Genomic DNA, 15,734 nt, shown 5'->3' with positions numbered 1-15,734 from the left:
TGTTCAATTTCTCATAAGTACGCACTTACACACGACATGTGCGCGTCATAGACGCTTGCACGTCCTTTGCTACTTTTTTTATATTAAAATAATGACTAATAGAAGTAATTATGAAGAATTTAACACTGATAAAAATTAAATAGAACTGATAAAAAGGAAGATCATACCATGGTGGGTTGCTTCCTACCTAGCACTTTTCTTTAACGTCATTAAGTTAGATGGTCCAGAAGCTCAGTCTTCTTCAGTTGCTGGATCCGCTAAGAGGAAGATTTCCAGCTCCTTGTTATTTTTCACCTTCTCACCATGATATAGCTTCAAGCGGTGGCCATTGACCTTGAAGAAAGTGGGGCTTGAAGGGTGATGCAAGTGGAAGACTCCATATGGTTCAACCTTTTCCACCCTATACGGTCCTTCCCACCTTGATCTTAGCTTGCCCTGCATGAGTCTCAACCTTGAGTTATAGAGGAGGACTAGATCCTCAACTCTAAACTCTCTCCTCTTGATATTCTTGTCATGCACCGCCTTCACCCTCTCTTTGTAGAGCCTTGAGTTCTCGTACGCTTCCAGTCGAAGGCACTCCAATTCCTGTAGCTACAGCTTTCTCTCAATACCGGCTCCCCCCAATCCTAAGTTGCATTCCCTCATCGCCCAGAATGCTTTATGTTCCACCTCCATCGGAAGGTGACAAGCCTTTCCATAGACTAGGTGGAATGGACTCATTTCGATGGGTGTCTTGTATGCTGTTCGATAAGCCCAAAGCGCATCTGCAAGTCTGGTACTCCAGTCTCTCCTGTAAGGCTTCACAATCTTCTCTAGTATGCACTTTATCTCTCTGCTAGACACCTCGGCTTTCCCATTGGTTTGGGGGTGATAAGTTGTTGCTACCTTGTGACTAATGCCATGTTTCTTCAACAGACCTGTCATTCTCCTGTTACAAAAATGAGTGCCTTGATCACTCACGATTACTCATGGTGATCCAAAGCGACATATAATATTATTTCGAACAAAAGAAACAATAACGTTAGCATCATCACTACGGGTAGAAATTGCTTCCACCCATTTAGAAACATAATCAACAACTAACAATATGTATAAGAAACCATTAGAGTTTGGAACTGGACCATGAAGTCAATACCTCAAACATAAAAAATTTTACAGAACAACATAAGTTGTGGGGGCATCTGATCCCTCTTGGATATATTACCAAACCTTTGGCATTGGGGGCAAAATTCACAGAAAGTAATAGCATCCTTAAAAAGTGTGGGCCACCAGAATACGAAGTCTAAAATTTTTCTAGTAGTTCTTTAAGGATCAAAGTGTACACCACTTTCAGAAGAGTGGCAAGCCTCTAAAATTGACTGAAATTCTGATTGTGGCACACATCTTCTAATTATTTGGTCAGCACCACATCTCCACAAATATGGGTCATCCTATATGTAATATTTGGACTCGCTTTTAAGCTTGTCCTTTTTATGCTTAGAAAAATTGGGAGGAAAGGTATGACTAACCAAATAATTAGCTATAGGTGCATACCAAGGAACCACCTCAGATATTGCTTGCAAGCTATCAAGTGGAAAAGTATCATTGATAGGAGTGGAGTCACTTTTAATATGCTCTAGGCGACTCAAGTGGTCCGCCACTAAATTTTGGGAACCACTCCTATCTTTGATCTCTATATCAAATTCATGCAGCAAGAATATCCAACGAATTAACCTTGGTTTGGACTCTTTCTAAGCTAATAAAAATTTTAAAGTTGCATGGTCCGATTATACTACCACCTTAGTTCTAGGTAAATAGGCTCAGAATTTAACCAAGACAAAAACAATAGCTAAAAGCTCTTTCTCAGTGGTAGTATAATTAGACTGGGCACCATCTAAGGTCTTAGAAGCATAAGCAATAATATATGGGTCCTTACCTTCACGCTGAGCCAGCGCCGCTCCTACCGTATAGTTGGATGCGTCATACATAATTTTGAATGACCTACTCCAGTCAGGCCCTCTCACAATAGGAGCTTGGGTCAAGGCAATCTTCAGCTTGTCAAATACTTCCATGCAGTCTTCACTCAACTCGAACTCAACGTCCTTCTACAGCAGTCGGGACAAAGGTAGTGCCACCTTACTGAAGTCCTTGTTAAATCGCCGGTAGAAACCTGCATGACCAAAAAACGAACAGACTTCCCTCACAGAAAAGGGGTAAGGTAAACCAGAAATAACATCTACCTTTGCAGGATCAACAGATATACATGTATTAGAAACAACATGTCCTAGAACAATACCTTGCTTTACCATAAAATGACATTTTTCAAAATTCAGTACAAGGTTTGAGCTAACACACCTTTCTAATACTCTAGCTAAACTATCCAAACAAAGGTCAAAAAAATCACCATAAATACTAAAGTCATCCATGAAAACTTCCATACAATGTTCAAGAAGATCTGAGAAGATACTCATCATGCACCTTTAAAACGCAGCCGGTGCATTACATAAGCCAAAAGGCATTCTCTTATATGCATATGTTCCAAAGGGACATGTAAAAGTTGTTTTCTCCTGATCTTCTAGAGCTATATGAATTTGAAAATAACCAGTGTAACCATCTAGAAAATAGTAGTGTGATTTACCTAACAGGCGATCAAGCATTTGATCGATAAAAGGTAGCGGGTAGTGTTCCTTGCGAGTGGCCTGGTTCAAGCGCCTATAGTCAATGCACATCCTCCAGAAATTCTGCACTCTTGTAGCCATGAGTTCTCCATGCTCATTCTTCACTGTTGTGACACCTGACTTCTTCGGAACCACCTGTACTGGGCTAACCCATTCACTATTCGAGATTGGATAGATGATGTTGGCTTCGAGCAGTCAGGTCACTTCCTTCTTCACAACTTCCAAAATGGTGGGGTTTAGCCACCTTTGAGGTTGACGGATAGGCCTTACTCCCTCCTCTAGAAATATGCAGTGTTCACAGACTTGAGGGTTTATACCTACTATATCTGCCAAACTCCACCCAATAGCCTTCTTGTGTCTTCTAAGTACACTAAGCAACTGCTCCTCTTGTTGGGAAGTAAGTTCCTTTGCAATTATAACTGGAAGCTTCTAATTGTCCTCAAGATAAGCATACTTGAGGTGAGGTAGAAGGGGCTTTAACTCCATTTTCAGCTCATGGCTTGGCACTTGACCATCAGGAACCATTGGAGGTGGCAATGTGTCTTCACTATGCTCAGAGGGCTTCCCCACACTTGCACCTTGCTCCATGTGTATCTCTTCTACTGCCTCTTGATGAACTTCAGCCACATTCTCATTAATAATGTCACACTAGAAGATGGAGTGATCTTCCGGTGGGTGCTTCATAGTTTCATCCAGGTTGAAGCTCACTGCTCTGCCATCTATCTCAAATGAATAGGTTCTTGAGAAGGCATCCAATTTAAACGGTGAAGTCTTCAAAAATGGGCTTCCAAGCAGGATGGATAAAGGTCTTCCTGAGTCATTAGGGGGCATCTCCAGAATATAGAAGTCAATAGGAAATGCCAGCCCCTTAATGCTCACCAGGACGTCTTTTGCAATGCCAACCACTGAAATTATGCTTTTATCTGCCAAAACAAAACGTGCTACCGACCTTTTTAAGGGAGTGAGTCTCAAAACATCATATACAGATAATGGCATAATACTAACACATGCACCTAAATCACACATTCAATCAAAGAATTGTACACCCTCTATAGTACAAGTAACCATGCAGGGACCGGGATCACCATATTTCTCCGGTATAGCACCCATTAAAGCAGAAATAAAGCTACCTAAAGGAATAGTTTCTAAATCATGTATTTTATTCATGCACAAATCTTTTAGAAACTTAGCATACTTAGGAACTTGGCGAATAGCATCAAAAAGGGAAATAGTTACCTCGACTTTTTTGAAGATCTCCACCATCTTGGGGTCTAGCTCCACTTGCTTCTTAGTCCTCCTAGCAAGGTGTGGAAAAGGAATGGGAATAGCTTCTCTCACAACTTCATCTTCCTTTGATACTTCATTCCTTGGTTGAGTAACTTCTTCTTCAACCGCATCTTGTACCTCATCCTCTTCTTCAGCATCCTCTACCTCAACAGTGTCTTCAACTTGAATGTCTTCTTTTGAGCTTGGCTCCTCTGGACTCCTCTCTTGCAATGTAGTTCTGGACCTTAAAGTGATGGCATTGATTCCACCATTGGGGTTGGGTAAAGGTTCTATTGAGAGTTGTTGTTCCACATTTGATTTCCACCATTATCTCTGCCTCCTTGGTTGTAGTTGTCCCTCCATCCTTGGTTGGAATTATCTCTCCATCCTTGGTTGGAGTTGTCTCTCTATCCTTGGTTGGAATTGTCTTGCCAACCTTGATTGTAGTTACCACCTTGGTTATAATCACCGCCTTGTTGATAGTACCCTTGATTCGGACGGTTGTCATAGTTATTGGTAGCCACTAAGGTGTTGTCTTCTTGTTGGAGTTGCGGACACTCATCAGTGTAGTTAGAATAGCAAGCGCATATTCCACACACTCTCTGAGGGACCAACTATTCACAATGTTGTTGTGGAGGAGGCTGAGGTTATGGTTGATTAAGCTGGAGCTGCTTCAGTATATTGGTCATCTCTCCCAGAGTCTTGGTGAGAGCAGCAGTCTCACTACTAGAGAAAACTTCCACAATAGCCTTGGGATGATTGTTCCTATGCCTTGCATTTCGGGTAGACTCAGCTAGATCGGTGATCAGTTTCCACACTTCTGTCGCCATCTTGTACTTCGTCAGAGAGCCATTACTTGCAGCATCTAAGATAGTCTTGTCTTGAGGCTTCATGCCTTGGCAGAAATAGATAATCAACACCAACTGGTCAATCTTGTGATGGGGACATGAGTCAAGAAGATTCCTAAAGCATTCCCAATACTCGTATAGAATCTCTAATTCGCCTTGGATAATGCAGGAGATTTCCTTCCTCAGTCTATCTGTAACCTCTGCTCGAAAGAACTTGTCCAGGAATTCCCTTCTGAGCAGATCCCAATTAGTAACAACTGCTTCCAGTTGAGTGTAGAACCACTCTCTTGCCTTTCCCTCAAGAGAAAATGGGAAGGCATATAACCAAATAGTAACCTCATCTGCACCATGATGCCTAGTAGTTGAGCAGGCTGTCTGAAAGTCTCTGAGGTGCTTGATAGGCTCTTGAGTAGGTAAGCCATCAAACTTAGGCAGAAGATTGATCAAAGCGGTCTTCAGTTCAAAATCCACAACTAAATTCGGATGACGTACTTGATATGGTTGCAGTGTAAAGTCCGGAGCTCCTGCTTCTTGGAGAGTAATTCTTCTTGGCTCCACCATAGTATCTGCACTTAAATCAACAAAAGGAGCATCAATAGAATCAGTAGAAGAGGAGCTAGTTTCTTCCTCAAATGACGGTTCAGACTCAACCTCAGATAAGACTGGTGAATTGGTAGAAACCCCTTCACCACCCTCAGAGGCTAACCAATGCTGAACTCACCTAATACGTGAAATAGTTTTTTCGATCTCAGGATCAAATGTGGCTAAGCTCGGTGACGGGATGAGGGTTTCGCTTGATGGTTTAGAATTTCTCTTATAGAAATAAAGACTTCGTTGTAAGCATAGCTCCAAACCAACAAACAATTCTCACGTCAAAAATTTAGTGTTGTCACATGTACAAATCCCAATGAAAATTAACCAAAGTATTTGGACTCCGGGTCGTCTCCTTAGGACAACAATGTAATGCTTAGTTATTGGCTTTGTCCAGGCAACGAGAAAGAAGAATTCTCATGGAAACACCAGACTACTCTCCTTAACCCATTTAATTGAGTATTACACCAATTCATGTTCTTCAATTTTGAGCTTTCAACCATAATGAATCTAGATTTACAACGCTAACCACTAAACATCCTCCTCTTTCGCTTAATTCCACAAAGCTCCCTAAGTTGGCCATCCGTCTCAAGCAAACCATACTCAAGTGGGATAATAAAGCTGAGAGTTAGAAGTTTTACCCACTTAAGCGGAGGATTGGATGATGAACTAGGTGGAGGAGTTCTCAAGGGTCTTAATAAAGCATGCTCTACTCCCGTCCATCCTCTTCTAGAGGGTTCCACCACTTGGCAAGGTTCTTCAAGTTTCTTCTCATGCCAAGCTTCCTCAAGTTCACATTCTTCTTCACCGATTTCTTCTATCTCCTCCCCATCACTCTCATCATAGATAGGAGGTCTAGTGAAGTCTATCTCCTCATCAAGTACAAGCATTTTGGGGAAGGACTCTTCAAAATCGAAGGGATCATATGTTGATGCAGAATCATCATAGATAGGAGGGCTTGTTGCTTGGAACACTTCTTCCAGTTCTTCACTTACAATGGGTTTTGAAGATTGTACATCCTTCTTAACCTTGCTTTCTAATCCACTGGGAGAGGGCTCAACAAGATCGTCAAGGGGGTTGATCAATGTGGGCAAAAAATCACTAGTGATGGAATCCACTTCTTGATCATTTTTCTTCAACTCTCCGTTTACTTTTGCAACTTTACTCTCCTCTTTAACATCCTTTATATGCTCAAAATATCCCAAACATCTATCCACTACTTTCCTTTGTTCGCTAATCTCTATCTTCTCCTCTTGTTGCACTTCTTGCTTCAACTCTTCTTCCTCACCTTGGAGCTTCAAGTTTATTCCCTCACTAGGCTCCTTGACAGTTTTTCCACATTCAACAATGGGATTACTCAGAGTACATGAGCCTAGGTGAGATGTTATGTGATTCACGACATCTACCATACTAGCTATCCTTGCTCTTAGCTCTTTAAACTTAGTTTCATCCTCCTCTTGTCGCCTTAAGATGCGAGATTCAAGATCTCTTAGTTCTAATATGAAGGCTTCGTCGGGAGGTGGTGGTGAAAGAGAGAATTCATTGGTTGAGGGAAGATTGTTGTAATCGGAAGGTGGTTCATATTGGTGGAGTTCTTGAGGTGGTGTATGTGGAATTTCTGGTTCTTGGGAGTATTGGTATTGGGATGGTGGTTATTCTATATGTGATTCAAATGGTGGTTGATATGGTGTGTATGAGCTATGGTCATATAGATTTGAATGGTGATGTGAGGCTTGTGAGCATGGTGTGTGGCTATATTGAGGAATGGGATCACATGCATATGATGATTGTGGTTGACAACCACAATAAAGGTCATCACACACATTGGATTGATATACATTAGGATCAGGATTATACCCATAGGAGTTTGTAGGAGGTTGTTGCCATGAAGGTTGTTCATAAGCTTGAGGTTCCTCCCATCCTTGATATCCAAACCCTTATGCATATCCTCATTAGAGCTTTCATTTCCTACAACATAGTTTGAACTACACTCATAGCCAAAAGGATTAGAATTCATAGTGAAAGAGAAAATAAAAACAAAGAACAATAAGAAACAAAGAAGATAAAATCCTAACTAGTAAAAACTAGCAAACAAACCAAAATTCAAGCTATTCACAATATATACAATAGCCAATAACATAGCACCATTGTTCTCCCCGGCAACGACGCCATTTTGACGGGATGAGGGTTTCGCTTGATGGTTTAGAATTTCTCTTATAGAAATAAAGACTTCGTTGTAAGCATAGCTCCAAACCAACAAACAATTCTCACGTCAAAAATTTAGTGTTGTCACATGTACAAATCCCAATGAAAATTAACCGAAGTATTTGGACTCCGGATCGTCTCCCTAGGACAACAATGTAATGCTTAGTTATTGGCTATGAAGGGGTAAAAGGGGGATTTTGGTTCATGAGAGGGCAAGAAAAATAGATTTAGCAAGCGAATAATGAGAGCAAAATAAAGAACTCTTGGCTAAGATTTGGGTAATTGAGATCACCATCCTTGTCAACAAATCGAATATTGATAATCATGAGAGGTCAATCTATTAAGTCTACTTCCCAAAAGCTTTAAGTACGTAACATTTACTCCTAAGCTTGAAGTACATCAAATAGATTTGATCATATCCACCCTTAAGTCCTAACCTACTTACTAATTAACTTAGTAGTGGGTTAGTGTCAATGGGTATCAAATTGATCACCATGGGTTCTCAAATCACCAAATCCATCATACCCAATGACTCAAGATTACCTAATTCCCTTGGCTTAGGTCAAGAGTTGACAAAACTACTCAAAAATTAAAGAGATCATTTCATCAAACACATAGAGTGCAATAAAGGTAAACATCATAAATTGTAAGAATAATAAAATCTAACAACTACTAAGTTCAAGAAAAGTAAGATCACAATTCAATTCATTAATAAAAAGGAACATCAACATTAAATTGCATTAAAAGTAAATCAAATCCAACATGAGTTCATCATCACAAAAGAGAGCAAAATGAGAAATTAACATCACAATTAAGAGAATCAAGATGTAAAAATAAGAAATTATAAAGGAAACAAGATGAGATCAAGTAATTAAACATGAAATTAAGATGATCTAACCTAATCCTAACCTAATTCTAGAGAGAAGAGGGAGCTTCTCTCTCTAGAAAACTAACTAAAGGCTCATGTTGGCGAAACTAATTGCTCCCTGATGAGCGGATATTTTATACGCTTTTTGGGGATAATTTCATATAGTTTAGAGTATGTTTTAGTTAGTTTTTAGTCTATTTCTAGTAGTTTTTAGGAAAAATTCATATTTCTGGACTTTACTATGAGTTGTGTGTTTTTCTGTAATTTCAGGTATTTTTCTGGCTGAAATTGAAGGAGCTGAGCAAAAATCTGATTCAGGCTGAAAAAGGACTGCTAATGCTGTTGGATTCTGACCTCCCTGCACTCAAATTGGATTTTCTGGAGCTACAGAACTCGAAAAATGGCATGCTTCCAATTGCATTGGAAAGTAGACATCCAGGGCTTTCCAGCAATATATAATAGTCCATACTTTGCACAAGGATAGACGACGTAAACTGGCGTTCAACGCCAGTTCTCTGCCCAATTCTGGCGTCCAGCGCCAGAAAAGGATCAAAAACTGGAGTTGAACGCCCAAACTGGCATAAAAACTGGCGTTCAACTCCACAAATGGCCTCTGCACGTGACTCACTCAAATCTCAGCCCCAGCACACACCAAGTGGGCCCCAGAAGTGGACCTCTGCATCATCCATCATAGTCCACTCATATTTTGTAACCCTAGGCTACTGGTTTAGTATTTAAACAACTTTTAGAGACTTATTTTTGTATCTTATGACATTTTCAGATCTAAACTTTGTATTCTCTGACGGCATGAGTCTCTAAACCCCATTGTTGAGGGTGAGGAGCTCTGCTGTGTCTCGATGAATTAATGCAAGTATTTCTGTTTTCCATTCAAACACGCTTGTTCCTATCTAAGATGTTCATTCGCGCCTAACTGTGAAGGAGGTGATGAACTGTGACACTCATCACCTTCCTCAAATCATGAACGTGTGCCTGACAACCACCTCCGTTCTATATACGATTGAATGAGTATCTCTTAGATTCCTTAATCAGAATCTCCGTGGTATAAGCTAGAACTGATGGCAGCATTCATGAGAATCTGGAAAGTCTAAACCTTGTCTGTGGTATTCCGAGTAGGATTCAAGGATTGAATGACTGTGACGAGCTTCAAACTCTTGAAGGCTGGGCGTTAGTGACAGACGCAAAAGGATAGTAAATCCTATTCCAACTGGATCGAGAACCAACCGGTGATTAGCCGTGCTGTGACAGAGCGCGTGAGCGTAGTTTTCACTAGAAGGATGGAAGGTAGCCATTGACAACGGTGATCCACCAACACACAGCTTGCCATAGGGGGACGTGCGTACGTGAACAAGAAGACAGAGGAAAGCAGAGATTCAGAAGACAAAGCATCTCCAAAACTCCAACATATTCTCTATTACTGCACAACAAGTAACTTTTAATTTATGCTCTACTGGTTACTCAAAATTCAATTGACAAACATAATTGACTTCCTGACTAAGATTTACAAGATAACCATAGATTGCTTCAAACCAACAATCTCCGTGGGATTCGACCCTTACTCACGTGAGGTATTACTTGGACGACCCAGTGCACTTGCTGGTTAGCGGTACGCGTTGTGAAAAGTGTGATTCACAATTCGTGCACCAAGTTTTTGGCGCCGTTGCCGGGGATTGTTCGTGTTTGAACAACTGACGGATTATTTTGTTGCTTAGATTAGGAAAAATCTTTCTTTTTTTTGGTTTAGAGTCTTTTATTATTTATCCCTTGTTAAAATACTTTAAACTTATAGCTCAGTTATTTAGAACGTGGTGTTTATGTTCATGATAATTGGCTATCATATTTTTTAAAACCTTTTTCAAAAATAACTTTTCTATTAAATCCTGTGCCAAACTTTAAGTTTGGTGTTTTCAAAAATAATCTTTCTTAAAATTTTTGAAGGTCCCATAACTCATTTGGCTAGAGCGTTAATCTGTGTTCTTGGTAATTGGGTTAGAGTCTTTTATATTCTTTTCAAAACCTTCTTTTTCATAAATAATATTTTCTCTATTAAATTTTGTGCCAAACTTAAAGTTTGGTGTTTTCTTGTTGATTTCCCTTTGGTTTTCGAAAATTTTGGTTTGGTTTTCTAAAAATTTTAAGTTTGGTGTTCTTTCTTCATGTTCTTGTGTTCTTGTGAGTCTTCAAAGTGTTCTTGAGTTTTTCTTGTGTCTTGATCTTAAAATTTTTAAGTTTGGTGTTCCTTGGTGTTTTCCCTCCAAATTTTTCGAAAACAAGGAGCATTAGATCTAAAAATTTTAAATCTTGTACTATCTTATTGTTTTTCTCTCTCCTCACTAAATTCAAAAAAAAAATATCTTTTCAAAATATCTCTTCTAACTTCCTAACTTCTTATCTTTTCAAAATTTGTTTCAACTAACTAACTAACTTTTTGTTTGTTTCTTAACTTTTTCAAAACTACCTAACTAACTCTCCCTCTCTCTAAATTTCGAAAATATCTTCCCTCTTTTTCAAAAATTTCTTTTTTATTAACTAATTAATTTCTTTTTTTTTTATATAAACGAAAAAAAAAATATTTAACTTCAAAATTCAAATTCTTTTTAGTTATTTTATTTTATTTAAGTATTTACTTCTTATAAAATAAAATAAATAAAAAGGTAAATCAGTCCAAGTTATATCCATAGATCCATCATGGACATAAGTGGAAATGAACAGTCCAGGAAGACTCTGGGGTCATATTCTAACCCCTCTACTGCTTCATATGGGAGTAGCATCTGCATACCCTCCATTGGAGTCAGTAGCTTTGAGTTGAATCCTCAGCTCATTATCATGGTGCAGCAAAGTTGCCAGTATTCCGGTCTTCCACAGGAAGAACCTACAGAGTTTCTGGCACAATTTTTACAAATTGCTGACACAGTACATGATAAGGAAATAGATCAGGATGTCTACAGACTATTACTGTTTCCATTTGCTGTAAAAGATCAAGCCAAGAGGTGGTTAAATAACCAACCTAAGGCCAGCATAAGAACATGGAAACAGCTGACAGAAAAATTCCTGAATCAATATTTCCCTCCAAAAAGGATGACACAGCTAAGGCTGGACATCCAAGGCTTTAAACAAGGAGATAATGAATCTCTTTATGATGCCTGGGAGAGATACAGAGAGATGCTACGAAAATGCCCCTCTGAAATGTTTTCAGAGTGGGTTCAGTTAGACATCTTCTACTATGGGCTTGCAGAAGGAGCTCAGATGTCTTTAGATTACTCAGCTGGTGGATCTATCCATATGAGAAAGACAATTGAAGAAGCTCAAGAGCTCATTGATACAGTTGCCAGGAATCAGCATCTGTATCTAAGCAGCAACCCTTCCATGAATGAAGAGGTTAAAACAGTAACTGCTGAATTCAGTACTGTAAAACAAGCTGCTGAATTCAATCAGCAATTAGATTTTCTAACAAAACAGCTAGCTGAATTCAAAGACAGGTTACAGGAGACAAGGATAGCTAATATACATATGGACGAACAGTTTAAGCAAACAAAGCAGCAGCTATCAAAGCAAATAGCAGAAGAATGCCAAGCAGTTCAATTAAGAAGTGGGAAAACATTAAATACCCCACCTCAAGGCATCAAAAATTCAAGAAATGAGCGACCCACCAAAGATTTCCCTGAGGACAGTAAGAGCCCAGGGAAAAATAATTCTGGCACTAAAACGCCAGAAAATGGGTGGAAGGCTGGCGCTGAACGCCCAGACCATGCCCAAAACTGGCGTTCAGCGCCAGAAACAAGGCAGGATTGGCGTTCAACGCCAGAAATGGGCAAGAATCTGGCGTTGAACGCCCAAAGGGGGCATAATCCAGCGTTGAACGCCCAAAATGGGCACATTTCTGGCGTTCAGGCGCCAGGAACAGACAGTGAGTTGGCGTCTAATGTCACTCCAGCTTCTGACTCTGGTACTCAATTGCCAGTGAGGGATCAGACACACACAAGTGCTGATAACAACCCCTCTAAAAAGGCTTCTTTAACCACTAAGGTTGAGGAATATAAAGCCAAGATACCTTATCCTCAAAAACTCCGGAAAGAGGAGCAGGATAAGCAATTTGCTCGCTTTGCAGATTATCTAAGGACTCTTGAAATAAAGATTCCTTTTGCAGAGGCACTTGAGCAAATACCTTCTTATGCCAAGTTCATGAAAGAGATCTTGAGTCATAAAAAGGAGTGGAGAGAAACAGAAAGAGTTCTCCTCACTGAAGAATGCAGTGCAGTCATTCTGAAAAGTTTTCCTGTAAAGCTTAAAGACCCTGGGAGTTTTCTGATACCATGCATATTGGAAGGTGATTGCACCAAGACAGCCTTATGCGATCTTGGGGCAAGCATCAACCTAATACCTGCATCCACTATCAGGAAGCTTGGCTTAACTGAAGAAGTTAAACCAACCCGGATATGTCTCCAACTTGCTGATGGTTCCACTAAATACCCATCAGGCGTGATTGAGGACATGATTGTCAGAGTTGGGCCATTCGCCTTTCCCACTGACTTTGTTGTGCTGGAAATGGAGGAGCACAAGAGTGCCACTCTCATTCTAGGAAGACCCTTCCTAGCAACTGGACGATCCCTCATTGACGTCCAACAGGGGGAAATAACCCTGAGAGTCAACGATGACGAGTTCAAGTTGAACGTTGTCAAAGCCATGCAGCATCCAGACACATCAACAGACTGCATGAAAGTTGACCTTATTGACTCTTTGGTAGAAGAGATCAACATGGCTGAGAGTCTCGAATCAGAGTTGGAAGACATCTTTAAAGATGTTCAGCCTGATTTGGAGGATTCAGGGGACATGAAAGAGCCTCTGAACTTTCTTCTGAAAGAGGAAAAACCTCCTAAACCAGAGCTCAAGCCACTGCCACCATCCTTAAAATATGCATTTCTAGGAGAAGGTGACACCTTTCCAGTGATCATAAGCTCTGCTTTAAATTCACAGGAAGAGGAAGCACTTATTCAAGTGCTAAGGACACACAAGACAGCTCTTGGGTGGTCCATAGGTGACCTTAAGGGCATAAGCCCAGCTAGATGCATGCACAAAATCCTACTGGAGGATAATGCCAAACCAGTGGTTCAACCACAGAGGCGGCTAAATCCAGCCATGAAGGAAGTGGTGCAGAAAGAGGTCACCAAATTACTAGAGGCTGGGATTATTTATCCCATTTCTGATAGCCCCTGGGTGAGCCCTGTTCAAGTCGTCCCAAAAAAGGGAGGCATGACAGTGATTCATAATGAAAAAAATGAACTGGTTCCTACAAGAACAGTTACAGGGTGGCGCATGTGTATTGACTACAGAAGGCTCAATATAGCCACCAGAAAGGATCATTTTCCTTTACCATTCATAGACTAGATGCTAGAGAGACTAGCAGGTCATGATTATTACTGCTTTTTAGATGGCTACTCAGGCTATAACCAGATTGCAGTAGATCTCCAGGATCAAGAGAAAACAGCATTCACATGTCCATCCGGAGTGTTTGCTTATAGAAGGATGCCCTTTGGGCTATGCAATGCCCCTGCAACCTTCCAGAGATGCATGCTCTCTATTTTCTCTGATATGGTGAAAAAATTTCTGGAAGTCTTCATGGATGACTTCTCAGTATATGGAGACTCATTCAGCTCCTGTCTCGATCACCTGAAACTTGTTCTGAAAAGATGCCAAGAAACCAACCTAGTTTTAAACTGGGAAAAGTGTCATTTCATGGTGACTGAAGGAATTGTTCTTGGGCATAAAATCTCAAACAAGGGAATAGAGGTGGATCAAGCAAAAATAGAGGTAATTGAAAAATTACCACCACCTGCCAATGTTAAGGCAATCAGAAGCTTTCTGGGGCATGCAGGATTCTATAGGAGGTTTATAAAGGATTTTTCGAAAATCGCAAAACCTCTAAGCAATCTGCTAGCTGCTGACACGCCATTTGTGTTTGACACAGCATGCCTGCAGGCGTTTGAAACACTGAAAGCTAAGCTGGTCACAGCACCAGTCATTTCTGCACCAGACTGGACATTGCCATTTGAGTTAATGTGTGATGCCAGTGATCATGCCATTGGTGCAGTATTGGGACAGAGGCATGACAAGCTTCTGCATGTCATTTATTATGCCAGTCGTGTTCTAAATGATGCCCAGAAAAATTACACAACCACAGAAAAAGAACTACTTGCAGTGGTTTACGCCATTGACAAGTTCAGATCATACTTAGTAGGATCAAAAGTGATTGTGTATACTGACCATGCTGCTCTTAAATATCTACTCACAAAGCAGGATTCAAAACCCAGGCTCATCAGATGGGTATTGCTTCTACAAGAGTTTGATATAGAAATAAGAGACAGAAAAGGGACAGAGAACCAAGTGGCTGATCATCTGTCCCGGATAGAGCCAGTGAAAGGGACATCCCTCCCCTTTCTTGAGATCTCTGAGACGTTCCCTGATGAGCATTTATTTGCCATTCAGGAAGCACCATGGTTTGCCGATATTGCAAACTATAAAGCTGCAAGGTTCATACCCAAGGAGTACAATAGAATACAAAAGAAGAAATTAGTTACTGATGCAAAGTACTACTTGTGGGATGAACCCTATCTCTTTAAGAGATGTGCAGACGGAATTATCCGTAGGTGTGTCCCCAGAGAGGAAGCACAGAGAATCCTATGGCATTGCCACGGATCTCAATATGGAGGCCATTTCGGAGGTGAGCGAACAGCCACCAAGGTCCTCCAATGTGGCTTCTATTGGCCCACACTCTATAAAGATTCCCGAGAGTTTGTACGTAATTGTGACAGTTGCCAAAGAGCTGGTAACCTGCCTCATGGTTACGCCATGCCTCAACAAGGGATCTTGGAAATAGAGTTGTTTGATGTATGGGGAATTGACTTCATGGGACCTTTCCCACCATCATACTCAAACACTTATATTCTGGTGGCAGTTGACTATGTATCAAAATGGGTTGAGGCTATTGTCACACCCACCAATGATACTAAAACAGTGCTGAAGTTCCTCCAGAAACATATCTTTAGCAGGTTTGGTGTCCCTAGAGTGTTAATCAGTGATGGGGGCACTCACTTCTGCAATAAACAGCTTTACTCTGCCATGGTTCGATATGGAATTCGTCACAAAGTGGCCACTCCATATCATCCACAAACCAACGGGCAAGCTGAAGTCTCTAACAGAGAACTAAAGAGAATCCTGGAACGGACAGTAAATACCCGTAGAAAGGATTGGGCAAGGAGCTTGGATGATGCTCTGTGGGCTTAC

At 40.6% G+C, this 15,734-nt stretch overlaps 1 pseudogene; it reads right to left on the bottom strand.

Moving 5' to 3' along the window:
• The window catches only part of LOC148570552 (uncharacterized), a 128,846-nt pseudogene that overhangs the window by 84,655 nt on the left and 28,457 nt on the right, over positions 1–15,734 (bottom strand).

This window comes from Arachis ipaensis, chromosome B3 (genome assembly GCF_059453495.1).
Source record: "Arachis ipaensis isolate K30076 ecotype BB chromosome B3, ASM5945349v1, whole genome shotgun sequence".
NCBI lineage: Eukaryota > Viridiplantae > Streptophyta > Magnoliopsida > Fabales > Fabaceae > Arachis > Arachis ipaensis.
The sequence above is the reverse complement of the archived record's forward strand: the minus strand, read 5'-3'. Positions and strand labels throughout refer to the sequence as shown.